The sequence below is a fragment of the Crotalus tigris genome, unplaced genomic scaffold (genome assembly GCF_016545835.1).
Source record: "Crotalus tigris isolate CLP2741 ecotype Arizona unplaced genomic scaffold, ASM1654583v1 scf7180000019505.314820, whole genome shotgun sequence".
NCBI lineage: Eukaryota > Metazoa > Chordata > Lepidosauria > Squamata > Viperidae > Crotalus > Crotalus tigris.
In genome coordinates, this window is record NW_024097571.1 from 130566 (window position 1) to 147926 (window position 17361).

A 17361-nucleotide genomic window follows, 5' to 3' on the forward strand; every position below is an offset into this window, starting at 1 on the left:
CCAGAGTAGCTATAATGAAATAATTCATAAAGCAAACCCTGCAAATTCTGTGGGTTTCTTTTTCAATCAAATGATTGAAAGGGCTATTTAATCTGGATTTGATCCACTGAACTTTCCTAAATTAAGTCTGGAATTTTTGATGTGTCCTCCTTATATTTACTAGTTCTATGGCAGAGATGTCCATTGTGGTTTTTTCCATACTAGAAAGAACTGTATTTATTGAACCTGGCTGATGCAGGTGGATAAAAATTTAAACTTTATTCAAACTGAAATGTTTCTTCCTGGAGAAGGTGGTTAAAAACTTGAAGTTTAAAATGTGGGAGAAAGCAGAACTGTCAGTTTTAGCCATCCTTATTCTGAGTATGGCTAAATTGGATCGTAGCATTTGTTGGTATTTATTTATGTTTTTAGTATACATATATATTTATATTTTATGATTGTAAGCTGCCCAGAGTTACCCTGTGGTTAATTAATGGCAAGAAGTAACTTGCAAGAAAGTGAAACAGAACAGCAGCTTCCATATTCTAGTAATATATTCTGCCTTATACAGACAGATCAGGTCTTCAAGCTGGTATTTCCAAAGTTAGCCTTAAAGACATTGGCAAGCAGCATTGAACAAATGTATTGCATGCCTGAATAAAATCCAATTTTAAATAAAGCTCTTTTAGCTTGTATGACATTCATGTAGGAGAGAACATCAACACCACTGTTAAAATGCTAAAAAACTCTAGCAACTGATGTTGGCTTTTTGTTTCTCCTGATGTGCCTACAAACTCCTAGAACTGAGTCTGTGATATTACAATAATTTCTTTGCCAAAAGGACGTGCTGAAATAAACATATGATTATGACTCTCCCCATAAAAAATCAAGTGAAGAAGGGGGTGGTGGAAAGGTTCTGGGGAAAGGGAAAGAAAGCTTCCATGCAAATATTGGCAGTATCATTAATTAGCAAAAATAATGAGGGAAGAGAAGAAGAAAAAAATAGGTCAAGTACTAGTTTCTTTTTTAAAAAGTCCATTCACAGGGCAGTCAGAAAAAATGGCATTTTTAGCAGGAATAATTCAACAAAATAATTCTCATACTACATTCTTGGAATTAAAGACATGTTACCATTTGTTTTAAGGCAGTTTAGCTGGACCGATGGCTTGTCCAGAGTAGAAAGTAAAGTAGGGCCAGAGCTGGTTAAAATTTAGGTGGGAGACTATCAAGCCCTCTCAGAACTTTTAATACAGAGATCTCCATTCATGAGATAGGAATATAGGCTTGGATGAACAAAGAAGGAATCCTCTCTGGTGGAAGGTCCTCACTAGACCTTAAGCTGCTCCTTTCCAGTTCACATGCTAGTTTGATCTAAAGCAGGGGTCTTCAAACTTGGCCCTTTTATGACTTGTGGACTTCAACTCCTAGAATTCCTCAGCCAGGCACGCTGGCGGAGGAATTCTGGGAGTTGAAGTCCACAAGTCATAAAAGGGCCAAGTTTGAAGACCCCTGATCTAAAATAAGAAAAACATGTTGGACTGAGATCTTCAAAAAGCAGTTTTCTGCTTTTCTCCTTTCATTTCTGTCCCACCACCCTGAATAACAGAATAAAAGGCTCAGAAGGGACTTTGGAGGTCTCCTAGTCCAACCCCACACATTGTTGATTTTTGGTACTGGTAATGAGGTAGCCTAGGAATGCAGATAAGTTTGGGAAGATTTTTCATTCCCTGGGGGTGCATATTTTAGCACAGACAATGTGCTGTATGTATGTGAACTTATACATACAAAATTAATCTTATTTTTTTATGTGAGAAAAGGAAATATTTGGAACATTGGGAATCATATTAAGTGTATTGATGTCATTTACTGTAATGAAATATACAATTATTTAAATCGAATTTATTTCTTCTGCTGACACCACCCACTATATATACTCTCAGTTAACTAGGAAACTGACAATGTACTGTAACTCTGTCATGGCCTATTAAAAAAGAGTCATGTTGATTTCAGTGTGTTTTTTCCTAGGTAACATGGCTTCCATATTTAGAGCTTGGCAATATGGGATGGAGAGAGATGCTAGCTTTCATGTAAGTTTGGAGAATGATGGACAAATGAAAAGAAAGCATTGAGAAGGACCTCATGGAAAAGGGTGGGGGAGAAAATACTCTCAACATTTATAGCTCTGGTGTTCCTGGATGGCAATATAGAAGAACAAGACACCTGGAAACAAAATAGCTCCAAAAGGAAAAAAATGAGAAAATCTGAAAGAGCTTCAATAGAACTTGGACAGCTCCCTAGGGCTGTGGGCAAACAAGGGGGGCAGTGTTATTATGGGACACAGCTCAGTGGAACAGATTCCCCTAAAACAAATTCTAAAATCTTCTTTTCTAACAGACTGCGTTCACACATTGCAATGAGCGAAGAATTTACTTGGTTTTAGTTGGGTTTGTCATGTGAACTGAGCCATTGTGGTTTGTGAACTATGCTGCATGTTGGCATAATATGAAACAACGCAGGCAGTCATGGTTTATTTAATAAACCATGTCTAAAAACAGACATTGTTATGAATATAATCAAAGTCATATATGCCTACATGAGTGTAATTACAATTTAAAAGTAAAGATCTGAGTTCTGAAGTAACAGGGCTTTGCTACAACCAGAATTGCATTACAGAATGATAGAATTCTGAACATGAATTCTGACTTATGAAGCCTGATGGATGACAAAGATGGGAGGAAAAGATATTGCACAGTCCATTGACATAAGCGCATTGGTAATCAATTATATAATAATAATAATAATAATAATAATAATAATAATAATAATAATAATAATAATTGTAAAAGGTAGTTTTACTAGGAACAGCTTACCTCCTGAGACAATACCTTTAACACCATCAAATAACAGCATCTGCCTACCCCAAGTATTGATAGGTAGATAAAAATCCAGTCTAAACATCTGGCTGGGTGTGTGACCAACCTTAATAATAATCATCTATACTTCTGAAACACAAGTGCCTGCAGTGTAGACAATAGTTGTATTTTTGCCAACTTACCAAATCAAGGCTATTTGAAGGGTCAGTCTGTTGTCTGAGGCTTCCATTGCAGCTTTCTCTCTCACATGTGTTCAAAGCGCTGCAGCATTGCTCATCGGTTGCTATAAATGCCTGTGAAGCTAGCCATATGGCAAGTGGGAAACAGTGCTGGAAAGGCTTCCATACATGATGCTCTTGCTGCTAAATGAGGATTTCATTCCTGAGATACAGATTTCACACACACAAATTTCTGGAGAAGACTTGTCAGCAAGGCTACAAGAATTTGCACCAGCCTGTTTTAATTCACAGGAGAAGTCTGCTTACACCTTTTAGCAACTGCGCCATTTTTAAACCCTTCTAAACTCTGTACTTCATTTGCTTAGAAAAGGGTAAAAGTCCCACTGTTGGCTGAATCAGATCTAAGCACTTTTATCAACCCATTCTCCCAGCACAGTCTATGTGGAATTCCTACTCACTCCCTGGCCCCAAGTAATGCTACAGTTTGCTTCTGGAAGCTTTAGATGAAATTTCCCAATTTGCAGATCTGGGTTGTGTTCTTGTAAATAGTCCAACACAGCTAAGATATCTGCCAACGTGTGATTTCCCCCCCCCTGTCAGATAAGCTCTAGTTGTTACTCATTTCTTCATTATTTTATAATGAAAGTTAACTTTTTCTGTAGTGAAGTCAAAGGATCAGAAACATTCCTAAATTTGCAGGCAGTATCCTGAGGATTTAAAAACAAGAGTTGCTTCAAAAATGCCCTTGAATTTCACATATATTCCCTGACCAAGCACTCCCAGGATGTTCACAGAATTTTTAAAAAACTACCATTATTATGGAAATATGAAGATGTTTTCTCCATTTGTCTTCAAATTAGAATTGATAGTCTCCAAAGAAATTGACTGGTAACAGAAAAACAAAATTAAAAGCTCTTTACACAACAAAGACTATTTACTTATTAGTTTGTTTATCTATAGCAGGGGTCTTCAAACTTGGCCCTTTTATGACTTGTGGACTTCAACTCCCAGAATTCCTCAGGCAGGCATGCTGGGGCCTGCCTGGCTGAGGAATTCTGGGAGTTGAAGTCCACAAGTCATAAAAGGGCCATGTTTTATAGTTTGCCTATAGTTTGCCTGTGTCAGAAGTGGAAAACTAGTTACTAGCTCTGGATCAGAATGCTAATCATTCATGATTAGTGACCATACTGGTTGGAGTTGAAATCACCTTATGTCCACCAGTATCTGGAGGATCATAAGGTTCCTTCATCCCATACATGTGGAATTCAGCACCAAGATATGCAGTGAAGATTGTTAATTTTCAGAAATCAATTGATAAATGTATTGGGGAAGGCCTATATCATCACCAATAGCTAAAGAATATCCTAGAGCATTGTGTTTCAGTTGCTGGAGACAAAGAAAAAGGAAAAGTTTCCAGTTTGAAATACAACTTCATGCAGTCCCTATGGATCCTAACTTCTGAAAATAGAATGCTAAAGAAAATACATTTTTTCCATTTGATCTTGCAATCTAATCTAATCTAATCTAATCTAATCTAATCTAATCTAATCACTACAAATGAGATCCAGGAACAGAATAAATGTAGGCTGAATTTTGGAGTTTACTGACTCTTGAGACCCATTTGGTTACTGTATGGAAGATATCATGGACAGGATAAACTATGGGAAGAAGTCAGTAACGAAGACTGCAAAAGAAATCAAGAACAAAGGATAATCAGGATCCAAAATCAAGCCTAGCAAAAAGAATGAGAAATGGGGGAACATTCAAAGGCTCATATAGAAGAGGCTGTTGCTGAAGCAAAGTTTAGCTGATATACTGTCTTCCTGCCTATGATGGTCCAATGCCTAACTTGGATCTGTACTCATATATAATTAGATTGGGTTTCTTTCAGATAGACTCCAGGGAAGTGACCCTGTACTTCCCCTGTCACTGGCCTCCATGTTATTTTAAAGCAATTCTCATTTTATTCTACAAGTGCATTCCATTTTGAACTAGCCTAAAGCTGCTCCAGATTCTCTGCCATATTTATACAGATGTATTAAAACAGTACAAGGAAAAAGAAACGTTTGTTTTAAATTAAGCTTTACAAGAAATATGTGGAGAATAGTATTCTTTTTGGCAGCTATCTCTCTGAGATCTTTAAAAAGGAAGAAAGAAGTTGTAGAGGAGGAGGAGGGAAAGAGCTGGAGGGGAATAAAACAGACTCAGTGAATCTCACACTCAAAAGCTCTCCTGCACAATGAGATTAGCATGATGTGATCATTTTCATGCCAAGGTGCTAACACAATAATACATGTAAGTTTGCCAACTTTTTAAATGGAATGTATTTGATTATTTGCTTTTAATTAGGGTGAATTTTGGAGAATGTACAGGACAATTTGTGATCTACACAAAGCTTGCTGTGGAAAGATGATGCATTCTCCCTAAAAGATGGTTTAGGCATTGTTCTTTTTCAAGCTGTGGTGAATGAGATTTATCGGTACTGTTAAACGTTTTCGTCTCATTGCTCTTCTACCATTCTGTTTCAGCTGGCTGGCAAAACTGAGCAGGCATGAGAAAATATGGATACAATTCTAAATTTACTTGCTTTGGGAATGAGTCTCACTGAAGTCAATAGGACTTAACTTCTCAGCAGACTATCAATGTTTTATCAGTGTATTACCTTAATGATGCTGGATTGAGCATAAGCTTCAGGTATTATCACCTTTGCTGATAACATCAACAAGGGAGCGATGAAGCTAAGAGTAATTCATAGTGAGAGCAAGTGTGGCTTTGTGAGCAAAGGAAGATAACTTACCCAGGAAAAAAGGACTCTAAAATCAAATCCGGAGGAAGGCAATGGAAAACATTTCTGTATTATTACTAAGAAAATTGTATAGACATGGATGAAACATGTAGACAAATTTTCATGCCAGGTAATGAGAAGCCCAGTTTGGCAGGCATTTATTTAGAAGAGTAAAAAACCACATTTTCATGAATGGATCTGCAGTTGAAGCCATTAGTCAAACCAAAGTTGCAAGGAATTCTGCTCATTAATGAAGACAATACTAAAAGAGGAGTACAAAGAGACTTATAATTGGAACATAGAAAATAAGAATCAGGAACAAGGAAACTGGAAAAAGTGGAAATGAAGCATATTCAGTTGGATATTTTAGGAATAAGTGAAACTAAGTGGACAAAAAAGGGCAGTTTTAAATTACATGTGTACATTAATAGATGGCTAGTGGATTCAGGTCATAGAAGTGGTAATGGTACTCGAAAAAAACATAGTTATGTATTTGGCTATAATCAATAAATCAGAGAATCTTATCTGTCAGAATTAGTGATATCCAGGAAAAATCCATATTGTATAAGTGTATGCACCAGCCATAGATGCAATTTTCTTTCAATGCAAGAAAATACTGAGGAATTCCAGGCAAACAGTAAGAAGTGCAAAATACAGGAAATAACGTAGTACTAATGATATATAGATGGAAAAGGAAAAGTTGCAAAAATGAATGAATCTGGAAATACGGGAAGATTTGGATTGGATAAATGCAATAAAGCAGAAAATATATTTAGAATTTTGTGAAGAGAATTCTTTGTTCATTGCCAACACTTGCCTCAAGCAATGTAAACAGAACTCTACACTTGGACATCAGCTGATGATACCATTGCAAGAAAATTAACTCTAATAATTAACTGCATAATAGGAGGAAGGAGACCGAAAGTTCCATCTAATCAGCAAGGGTGTTTCCAGGTAAAACTGACAATGAATTGTTGGTGGCAACTATATGGATTGAACCTAAAAAATTAAAGACAGGTATGCAAGTTAGACTACATATGGTCAAAATATGCTATTAACATCATCTATGCAAAAAAGAGTTATGGGAAAACATAAAAAATAGCATAAAAACCAAGAGGATTTTTTTTCTCCCTAAAATTTCAACGAAAAATGATCAGAGGGCTGCAGAACAAGTTACAGGATTATGATAACTGAAGAAAGACCTAGGATGAAAAAATTGGGTCACAAAATTACACATCATCATTAAATGCAGGCCTACAATGTTAAACAAGAAAGGGCAAGAAAAGATATCCATCAAGTATGTGAAAAAAGGAGGAAAATAGCAAAGAAATGAGGAAAAAATAAAAATAAAATAAGACACATTTTTAAGAATATCAGCAAAATTATAGGAACAATGTACAATTAGAGGAGTATTTTACAAGAATAATCATAGGAGAAGTCTAATAGAGGCCAATGGAGGGTATCAGAGAGATTATAGAAGAGTTGTCCTTACTAGAGGTAGGTTGAGATGATGAGTATTCTTCTATGTAGTTTACAGGCATTAATCTGAACTCAATAGCATCTAATTAAACACAGTGGAAATACAACTGCAGAGACCTTGAGGAATACTGAGTGGCCTCTTCAGATTGGTAATTTTCTTAACTGATAGCTGGAAAAACAAGAACTACTTCTTGTTTTCTCTCCTTTCACTACTCTTTTAGATATTTTTTCTTCAGCGGGATCAGAGATAGGAATTCATTTATTTACCACATTTAGAAACTGCCCATCTCCCTCATAGAGGGGCTCCAGAGGAATGGTTAACAAATAGCCCTTGCCAAAGTTTTTACTAAAGATAAAGCTCTTGCTTTCAAAACAGACATAACTACTACATTTCTAAACACCTAAAATTTCAAGTAGTTGATATTTCTAAAGCTATACAATCTGATTGCCATGGCTACTGTACATCAGTGTGTTGAGTGAAATATTTTTTTTTCTTTTCTGTCTCATTCAACTTTATGGATATTACTGAGCCTTCACATTTTCTTCATACCATGAATCTAACCTTTCTTGCCTTTAATAAGAATTAAAATGCCCCCAATACCTTTGGGTTTATATTCCTGTTGCAAAGGTTCACTGTTGTGCATTAGGTCAGCAGCTCCCAACCTTTTGGGCACCAGGGACCAGTTCCATGGAGAGAGGGGCTGTGGTTTCATGTGCTGCCTGCATCTCGTGGATGGGGTTTCACTAGTTTGCGCTGCCCAGTTTCCGGCATGCTGCAGCCCAGTGCCAGTCTATAGACCAGGGTTGGGGACCCCTATATTAGGTGACAAATGTCCATTGAGGATAATGTCTGCCCTCTGTCCTATGCATGGCACACCTCCTCTTTGCAACCTCCAGAAATTATTTTATTAGTTTCATTAACTAGATTTGTAAGCTTGCTCAATCATCATATGGATCCAGGTGGTGTACATAAAAAAATTAAAAAGAGAATATAAGGGAAAAAATGGAGCAACTACTAAAGAAATACTAAAACTTTTAAAAAACTCAGATTAGTCAGATAAGATAATACCAGGGCAGAGTTTGTTTCAATGCAGTGGTGGTGGTCTTATTTTGTCCCCAAATAACACAGGCATGAATTATCATTCCACCAAACAAGTAATTTGCAGCCCTTGGAAGCAGAAAACTATAAAGATAAAAATAAAGTGCAACCCTCAGCTGGGGAAAAAAAGTTTTGTGTCCCTGCTAATATGATCAGGGAAGCAAATGGTCCAATGAGGGAGGAATCCTCTCTTCAGGCGTGAAACTATGGGCTTGGCACACCTTGAAAGTATTTTTACACTTGGAACAGGGCATAGGGAGATAGCCATTAACATCTTATAGCAACCCAGGAAATTGCAACTCAGAGGAGAAGTTTCCAATTTATTGTTTAGGGATGTGTGGATGAGTAAAATTCCAAATCACTGTACAACTTGTGACAATAGGGCAGTATTCAGGACCAGCAATTTTTGAATAAAACTTTAAAACTTTACATTTGTAACATTTCCTTATGGGCATTCCCCATGAATTTATGTACTGAGAATTTTTAAAATAAACTGGCTGGATTTTTATTTTTTTACAAACACAGTTCCTGAAGCAGGTTTCTTTAGCATCAAGTTCCTTGATGTAAGTTCTTTTTTCTCTCCACTTTTTGTATAGAACTTTCAACAAATATGCCAGGTTATTTTTTTTAAACCCAAGAATGGCAAATGCCAGTTAGACTTAGATGCTAATATCCATTGGAGTGGAAAACTTTAATCTTCTCCCAATGAAATCCAGGGTGAACTTTTATTATATTCATATTTCTTATATATATATATGCTAGGTTGCTATAAAAAAGAGTGAAGACTTCCCAACTTTTAAAAAGAGGAAGGGGTTAAAATATTTTTTCAGGGGAAAAGAAAAACTGTGGAGAATGGCTGTTGCTCACAGGTAAATTCCAGTGTATGTAATTTTAAGGCATTAGTAGTTTATCCAGTACTGTTAAGATGCAAGTTAGAGTTCACTTCCTTATTCATGTCTGCAGAACACTTGGGCGAATTTTTCATCATGCAGTGCTCTCATAAAAACTGCTAAAGCCTGTTTGTGAACAGAAGGTGCTTCCATATACCCTTCCTTCCTTCCTTCCTTCCTTCCTTCCTTCCTTCCTTCCTTCCTTCCTTCCTTCCTTCCTTCCTTCCTTCCTCCACCCATAATTATCAGAAGATCAAGCCTAAAATATACTGCCCAGACAAGAGCAAATTGATAACATTGCTATAATATAGGCATAGCATCATTTTCTCCAGCATTTGTTGAAGACTATGACTTGTCTCTAGAAAAAGAAATTAATAATCTAATTATTATTAAAATTAAGATACATATAGTATTTAATTTTGGGGTTACTTTGCAGCTTGAAAGAACTTGTTTCTTCTCTACCCACCAGAAACCAGCAGGCAAGACATACATTGTGAACAATTGTACAAGCCTTTTTACCTACATACTTTTTCAAATGGACATGTATATTTAAAATCCCCCACCTCCTTAAACAATAGAAAGAAACAAATGGTTGACAATAACAACGGCAGCAGCTCTCCAACAAAAGCATGCAATTATTACAATTATACTATCCTTGATTAGACTCCCATGCATTGCATTTCAATGTAATTGATGTTGTAGGTTGACACATTGGACACCAAATATTCTCGCCTGTCCCTTTACTCTTTTGTTTCAGAGCCTGATTTGCATTTTCTATGCTTTTAGTAATAAAGACTTAGCACTTTTCCTCCATTAGAAAAAAGAGAGAAACACACACACACACATACACACACACACACACACACACACAATAATCTGCAACTCGGCACTTGTTTAAGGATTCTGACCCCCCAAAATACCACTTTGCTTCACACATTAGCTGCTTACAAAGAAAGGAGCTAATGTATCATCTAATTGGGCAAACCACTGCATCTGATTTCTCTCAATCAGACTATTAGCTTCGTAATTACCCATCTGCCTCATGTGGAAAAACGGCAAGGCGAACACCCAGCTAATAACATTCTCAAGAGCTCTCCAGTATCCTGAGATGAGAACAATGTTGTGTGATAGAGTCCCTAACCATTTAAGTGCCAAGGAGGTCTCTGCAGTATGGGAGAGTTTGTTAACCTTCCCAGGATGAACAGGGTTAATGATTTGTCTTTAATTGAGTTTTGTGGGCCTGTTTGGAGTTTTTGTTTGGTGTGTGTGTGTTGGGAAACAAATGACAGTGAAAAAACTCCCCGAAGCATCTTCTCAGCTTGTTCCAAAATATAGATGTTGGAGAACAGGATGGTCTGTCAGAGCAAGGTAACATTGTTGTTTGTAGCAAAACAAAAAGATTCAGTTCCCTTTTTATAGCTAATATTTTTTTTCTACCAAACCCATCTCTCTGTGTGTGGATGGATGAATAGATACAGATACAGATGGAGAATACATCTCTATATGTATTTTGTTTAGAATGGGGTGGGCAATATGTAGCTGTTATCAATAATAGTCATCCCTATCCCCGTCTGTGTAACATTTAATAAAAATGTGTATGTTGTCCTTGTCATCTCTCCTCCATTTCATTCACAATGGAAATACTCCCAGTGCAAATGCCGTTTTGAAATTTGTGCACTGGTTTATGAGATGTTATGGGAGACAGAACTATAGTCCACTTCTAATTTAAATCACATGACATTTCCAAAAGGAGCAGAGAAAAAGTCACTACTATGCACTGTAGACTTTGATGAATGACTGAAATGAACCAGTAATTTGGTTCAGTTGAAAAGAGCTTCTTGTGATTATTCCATCTACTGTCCTATTTAAAAATTACTTTACACTTTTCATAGAACCAGATACATCAGAACTATTCTGTAGTTAAAGGTATAGACCCACATTTATCCTTGAATATGGTAATCTTGTTACAAATTGGAACCAAAGGCGTTATCTGATCAAGTATGAAAGAACCTGAAGACACTGGTGATCAGATCAGTCAGGACCATAGACAGCTCACCAGGATAGCAATTCAGAGGCAATCAATTTCTCGAAGCGTTGCTCCAGCAACAATCTCTTACCAGTATTGAGCTTAAGTAGTTCAGGACCCAAACAGTATCTTCAGCATGTTAACCTTAGAGAAGAATGCTTTGGATTTAAAGGAATTATGTTTATGTTGGAAGTCCTTTGGCTGGCTGAACTTGAATGTTTTGCCAGAGGAACTTATAAAACTTTTATTTATATCTAAAAATCACCCATTGTACACAAGGAATCATAGAATAGCATCAACATAAGTAATATATGCATAAATGCAATATAGTAAAAATGATAATATCAGTAAAAAGGTATAAGCACTATTAGAACAGCAAGTGAGGAAAGAAACAGAACAATTAAAAATTGTAAAAAATATTTAAAAAATGATTGGGCAAAAAGGAATATTTTGAATTTGCTATTCTCATAATTTGCTACTTTTATCATGAAGATGATAAAGATGAAGAACCTAAACAATCTTATCACTACAATTTCATATTATTTTTGTAGCAGGGTCTGAGGTAAGGACAAGAGTTAGTAGAATAAAACTTGGTAAAGAAATTAATATATCTGGATTGAAAAGGAGTTTATGAATTATAGTTTTACTATCAGAAAAAGCTCATTTTTTAAAAAATAGAGAGGAAATACAATACAGATTCATGCAGCTTGTTAGTAAAGCATTATATATATTTATAATTGACCCATTATTTTCATAGGAGATACATGTGAACATTAGGCTACACATTTTATCAACTGCAGAAAGTTTTTATATAACAAGAGGATACATTCTATAAAAAGGGTCAATAGGAAATGGACCTACTGGAAGATCCCTGCATAATTTGGATTGAATCAGTCACAACAACAGTAGGATGTTGTCCATATAATGGACAAAATGAAGAAATTCTGAAAACATCAGGACTGACTTTTCTGGGAAACATTGTCAGCTTGGTTAAATTTGGATACTCAAGCATACCGTAATATAATGACAATCTTTCTTTCTTTCTTTCTTTCTTTCTTTCTTTCTTTCTTTCTTTCTTTCTTTCTCTCTCTCTCTCTCTCTCTCTCTCTCTCTCTCTCTCTTTCTTTCTTTTTCTCTTTCTCTTTCTTTCTACATTTCTATGCCACCATATTCCAGTAGGCTCTAAACACAGGTCTACTGTATAGTATAGCATCTACAATATTTTGTTTGTTGGCATGTATTTTTATTGCAGAAATAAGTGATTAAGGTGATTAGCAGCTTCAGTGAATGCCATTGATTTGGCTATTGTGATATTAAATCACCTATATCAAGGAGTTTGCCTCCTCTCTCTCTTTCTCTCTCCCTACCATTTGTCTGAAATGGTATAGCATTTCCTTCCTGAGCAGGGGTTTGGACTAGAAGACCTCCAAGGTCCCTTCCAACTCTCTCCCTCTTTCCTTCTCTTTGTGTGTATGTGTGTGTGTGTGTGTGTGTGTGTGTGTGTGAGAGAGAGAGAGAGAGAGAGAGAGAGAAAGAGAGCACAAGTTTTGCATATGCATAAATATCTGTAGATGCTTATATTTTGTCTGTTTAATTTTGCAGTTAAGATAGATGTTATTTATTTGTTAATCTTTCACTTATGTATATTCAGGTGTAAATTATTCCAAGATGATTTCAAGTATCATTAAAATTCATTTTAAAATAACATATAATAAATATATCAGCCCACAATAAATTATCAAGATGTTTCTTACAAGGCAACTGGTAATAGAAGAAAAGTTTAGTCCTAGTGATTTCTTAATTTGTTCCTGCTTCTTAGTTTTTCTCTTCATGGCCATCAACCATGGGCGTTGATGAATTTTGAAGGATAGGATTAGAGAGTAAATCAGACAACGAGGTAGGAAGTGGTGAGAAGGAAGGGGCCTAGATATAAAACAAGAGATATAGGAAGCAGTATATAGGAAGCAAATAAAGGACTCAGATGCCTGTACATTAATGCTCAGAATATGGGGAACAAACAAGGAGAACAGGAAGTCCTAGTACATAAAAACAGGTATGATATTGTTGTTTTTATTGAAACTTGGTTGGAACATATTGCTAGAAGGATATAAACTGCTCAAAAGAAACAGATCCAATAAAAGAGAGGGAGGAGTTGCATTGTATATAAAGAATTACTATATCTCTACAGAATACACAATACCAAGAATGAAAGCTTTCTTGAAAGTACTTGGGTGAATATTAGAGGAAAAAAATGACATTACTACATATGTGTACTATAGACCACCAAGTAAGCAGAGGAAATAGTTGAAATTTTTGCTAATCAGCTAACAAGAAACACGCTCTTGTAGTAATGGGGGAGTTCAATTACTCAGACATCAACCAAGAGATAAACTTTGCAGTGAGTGGGACAAGTTCCTAATGTGCCTAGCTGACAACTTTGTCATACAAAAGGTTGAGGAGAGAACTAGAGGGTCAACTATAATGGACTTAATTCTTACCGAGAGGGGTGAAATGGTTGAGGGACAACCATTGTAGGAACTCTGGGGAAGAGTGATCATGTCATACTAGAATTCATCACAAAGCAAGCACAGGTAATTGAACAAAATCAGACTAGTGCTTTAGACTTTAACAGAGTTGATTTTAGTGAATTAAGAGAGAAATTAGAAAGGATTCCATGGATGGAAATCCTAAAGAGAAAAACAATTCAAGATACTTGAAACACTCTAAAAATTAGATAATAAAGGATGAAATAAAAACAATGCCATAGAGAAAGAAAAACAAGAGACTCCAGATAAGACCAGCATAATTGTAGAAAGAGCTGTCTGACAAACTGAGGGACAAAAAGGACAAGTATAAAAAATTGAAAGAGGACATGTGACAAAAGTACAATATTAGGAAATAGCCCAAATATGTAAAGACTGAGTTAGGAAAGCTAAGGCATAGTATGATCTAAGAGTTGCAATAAATGTCAAAAATAATAAAAAAAGTTTATTTCAATATGTAAAGAACAAGAATAAAGTAACAAGATTATTGGTCCACTAGTGAGAGAAGATGGCAAGAAGGTGATGGGCAACAGGGATAAAAGAGAACTGCTTAATTTTTTCTTTGCATTTGTCTTTACACATCAGGAAAAAAATAGTCCAGCCTAATTAAAGCAACACAGTGGAAGAAAGAATAGGAATATAGATCAAAATAGGGAAAGAAAATTGGTAAGAAGACACCTATGCACTTTAGATGAGTTCAAATCTCTGGGACCAGATGGTTTGCATCCCAGATTTCTGAAGGAGTTGGCAGATGTGGTCTTGGAACCACTGAATAAAATCTTTCAAAGCTCCTAGAGCATGGAGGAATTGCCAGCGGACTGGAAGAGAGCTGATGTGGTTCCAATCTTCAAAAAAGGGGAAAAGTGGATTCAGGAAACTACAAACCAATAAGCCTGACATCCATACCTGGGAAAATCCTGGAAAATATAGTCAAGCAGAGGATCTGTGCGCCCCTAGAAATATGCAAAGTAATTACTGGAACCCCACATGGGTTTGTTAAAAGCAGACAATGCCAAACCTTATTGTGATGAGAAAGACAGAGACAGAGACAAAGTCACAAGAGGGGGGGGGAGAAAAATGTTGTAAGCCCCCTGAGTCACATTATAGCAAGATGGGTGGCAAACAAATTTCATAAATAATAATAAACCTTATTACCTTCTTTGATAAAATGACTAAATTAATGGATCAAGGAAACACTGTGGATACAGTATACTTAGGATTCAATAAGGCATTCAGTAGTCATTTCTTAGTAAAAAAAGAATAATATGGGATAGACAGTACCATTAGCAGATGGATTTGCAGTGAACTCAATATGTGGTTCTCAATGGAACTACATCTACATGGAGGGAAGCATGCAGTAGGATACCTCAAGGTTCTGTTGTGGAGCCAGTATTCTTCAGCATCTTTATAAATGATCTAGAGTGGATATGAGGAGAACTAATCAAATGTGCAGAAGACACCAAGCTGGGAGAATTGTTAACACTTTGGGAGATTGACTCAAGATTCAGAATGATCTTGACAGACTTGAGCGTTGGGCCCTATCGAACAAGATGCAGTTCAGTGAAGAGAAAAGTAAGGTACTGCACTTAAGCAGGAAAAACCAATTGCAAAGATAGGAAGTACCTGGCCGAACAGTAGCAACTATGAGAGGGATTTAGGTGTCCTGGTGAACCACCACCTAGACAGCAGTGTGCTGCAGCTGTCAAAAAGGCCAGTGCAGTCCTAGGCTGTATCAACAGAGGGATAGCATCAAGATCACAAGAAGTGATAGTACTTCACTCTTCTCCACTGGTGAGGCCTTACTTGGAACAGTGTGTTCAATTCTGGTCACCATGACACAAACAGATGTTGAAGTCCTAGAAAGAGTGCAGAGAAGAACAACAAAGGTGACAAGAGGTCTGGAGGCTAAATTGTTCAATGAATGGCTAAGAGAATTGGGTAGAAGAGAAGGGTTGGGTTGACATGATAGTCACCTTCCAATACTTGAAGGGCTGTCACAGAAGATGGGTCAATTTGTTCCCCAAAGCACTTGAGGGCAGGACAAGAAGCAATGGATGGAAGCTCTTCAGAAAGACATGCAACCTAGAACTAAGAAGAAATTTCCTAACAGTAAGAATGATTAATCAGTGAAACAGCTTGCCTCCTGTAAGGGCTCCGTCACTCCATCCATCCAAGTTTTCAAGAAAAGATTGGACAACCATTTCTCTGGAATGGCATAAGGACTCCTGTCCTCATCAGGCAGTTAGAGTAGAAGATTTCCAATGTCCCTTTCAGCCCTATGATTCTATGATTCTCAACACATTGGGAGAGCATGAAATTGGGAAAGCCTGTTTTATTATAATAAAACTAATCTGTTTTATTATAAGAATTTAAGACTTTGACAGAGATGCTAGGTAGGTGCACATGTTGATATCTGGGGACCACTAGCCACATAATTATTTAAATGTTAGTCTTAATTAATTGGCATATTCAAATAAAAGAAAATGCTCAGGAATTTGCATCTCATTGCTTCTAGAGAAGAATAATTGGACATATAGACTTAACTGAGTTCCATGTAAGAGTTAAGCCAAAGAGCTTACAGCTATCAAGTGCCCAGGTTACTGTAGATTTTAGATAAAACCAAGGCCATCCAATGTAATGCAAGTGAGTTATATAAATCAAAATAAATAAATAAAGGAATCAAGAATCCAATCCCTCATGTAAATACAGTCTCAGTGTGCCTGGGTAAACAATAATTGTAATATCACCATATCCTTGAAAGTGGCACAATTGGTTGTTTTCATCTTTTCATCTTTCTGCATCATTGTCCCAAGGATAAATAAGAAACATTGATGCATTTCTTTCTTTCTGGTTGCTGTTGTCACTGCTTATATACCTGGAGATGAGATATGAAAAGGTAGGGACATGAAGAATAAGACCAAGTATGGGAGCAGGAATTTTTGGACTCAGCGTATCCTTCCATATTAAAATGTTGATGCTGGTATCTAACAGTGGCACCTCCAGATGTTGGGAAGGGATATAATTAATAGTCTATGAAATACTGTATACACTCTTGGAATTTTGCTGTTCACTCATATTTTAAAACATTGTGGGAAAGAATGAAATACTGTAAGACTCTAATTCATTTCTTTGCCAAGAACTTAGACAAAATATTTTAAGAGACATATAAGAAAAACAAGAGGGGAAAGTAACAAACATGTTCTTGAAAGAAAAATAATAAAAATAGAAGACATCTCTCAAAACATTGCCTGTTCTAAGACTATTATGGCTAGTGATGTGATAAACATTCAAAGGCAAAGGCAACAGCTGCAAAACACAGTCAAATCACTTCAGAAGTTCATTGATTTTGCAGTAAAACTGTGGGTACTTCACTTAATAATGATTGTTATGCTCAGGCTCTCAAATCTTGTACTCAGGCTACAAGTGCATTCAGGTCAGGGTTCCATTGTAAAGAAAAAGGAACCAGAAAACAATGAAGCTTGACTGGAGAGATACTTTAATCATGAGC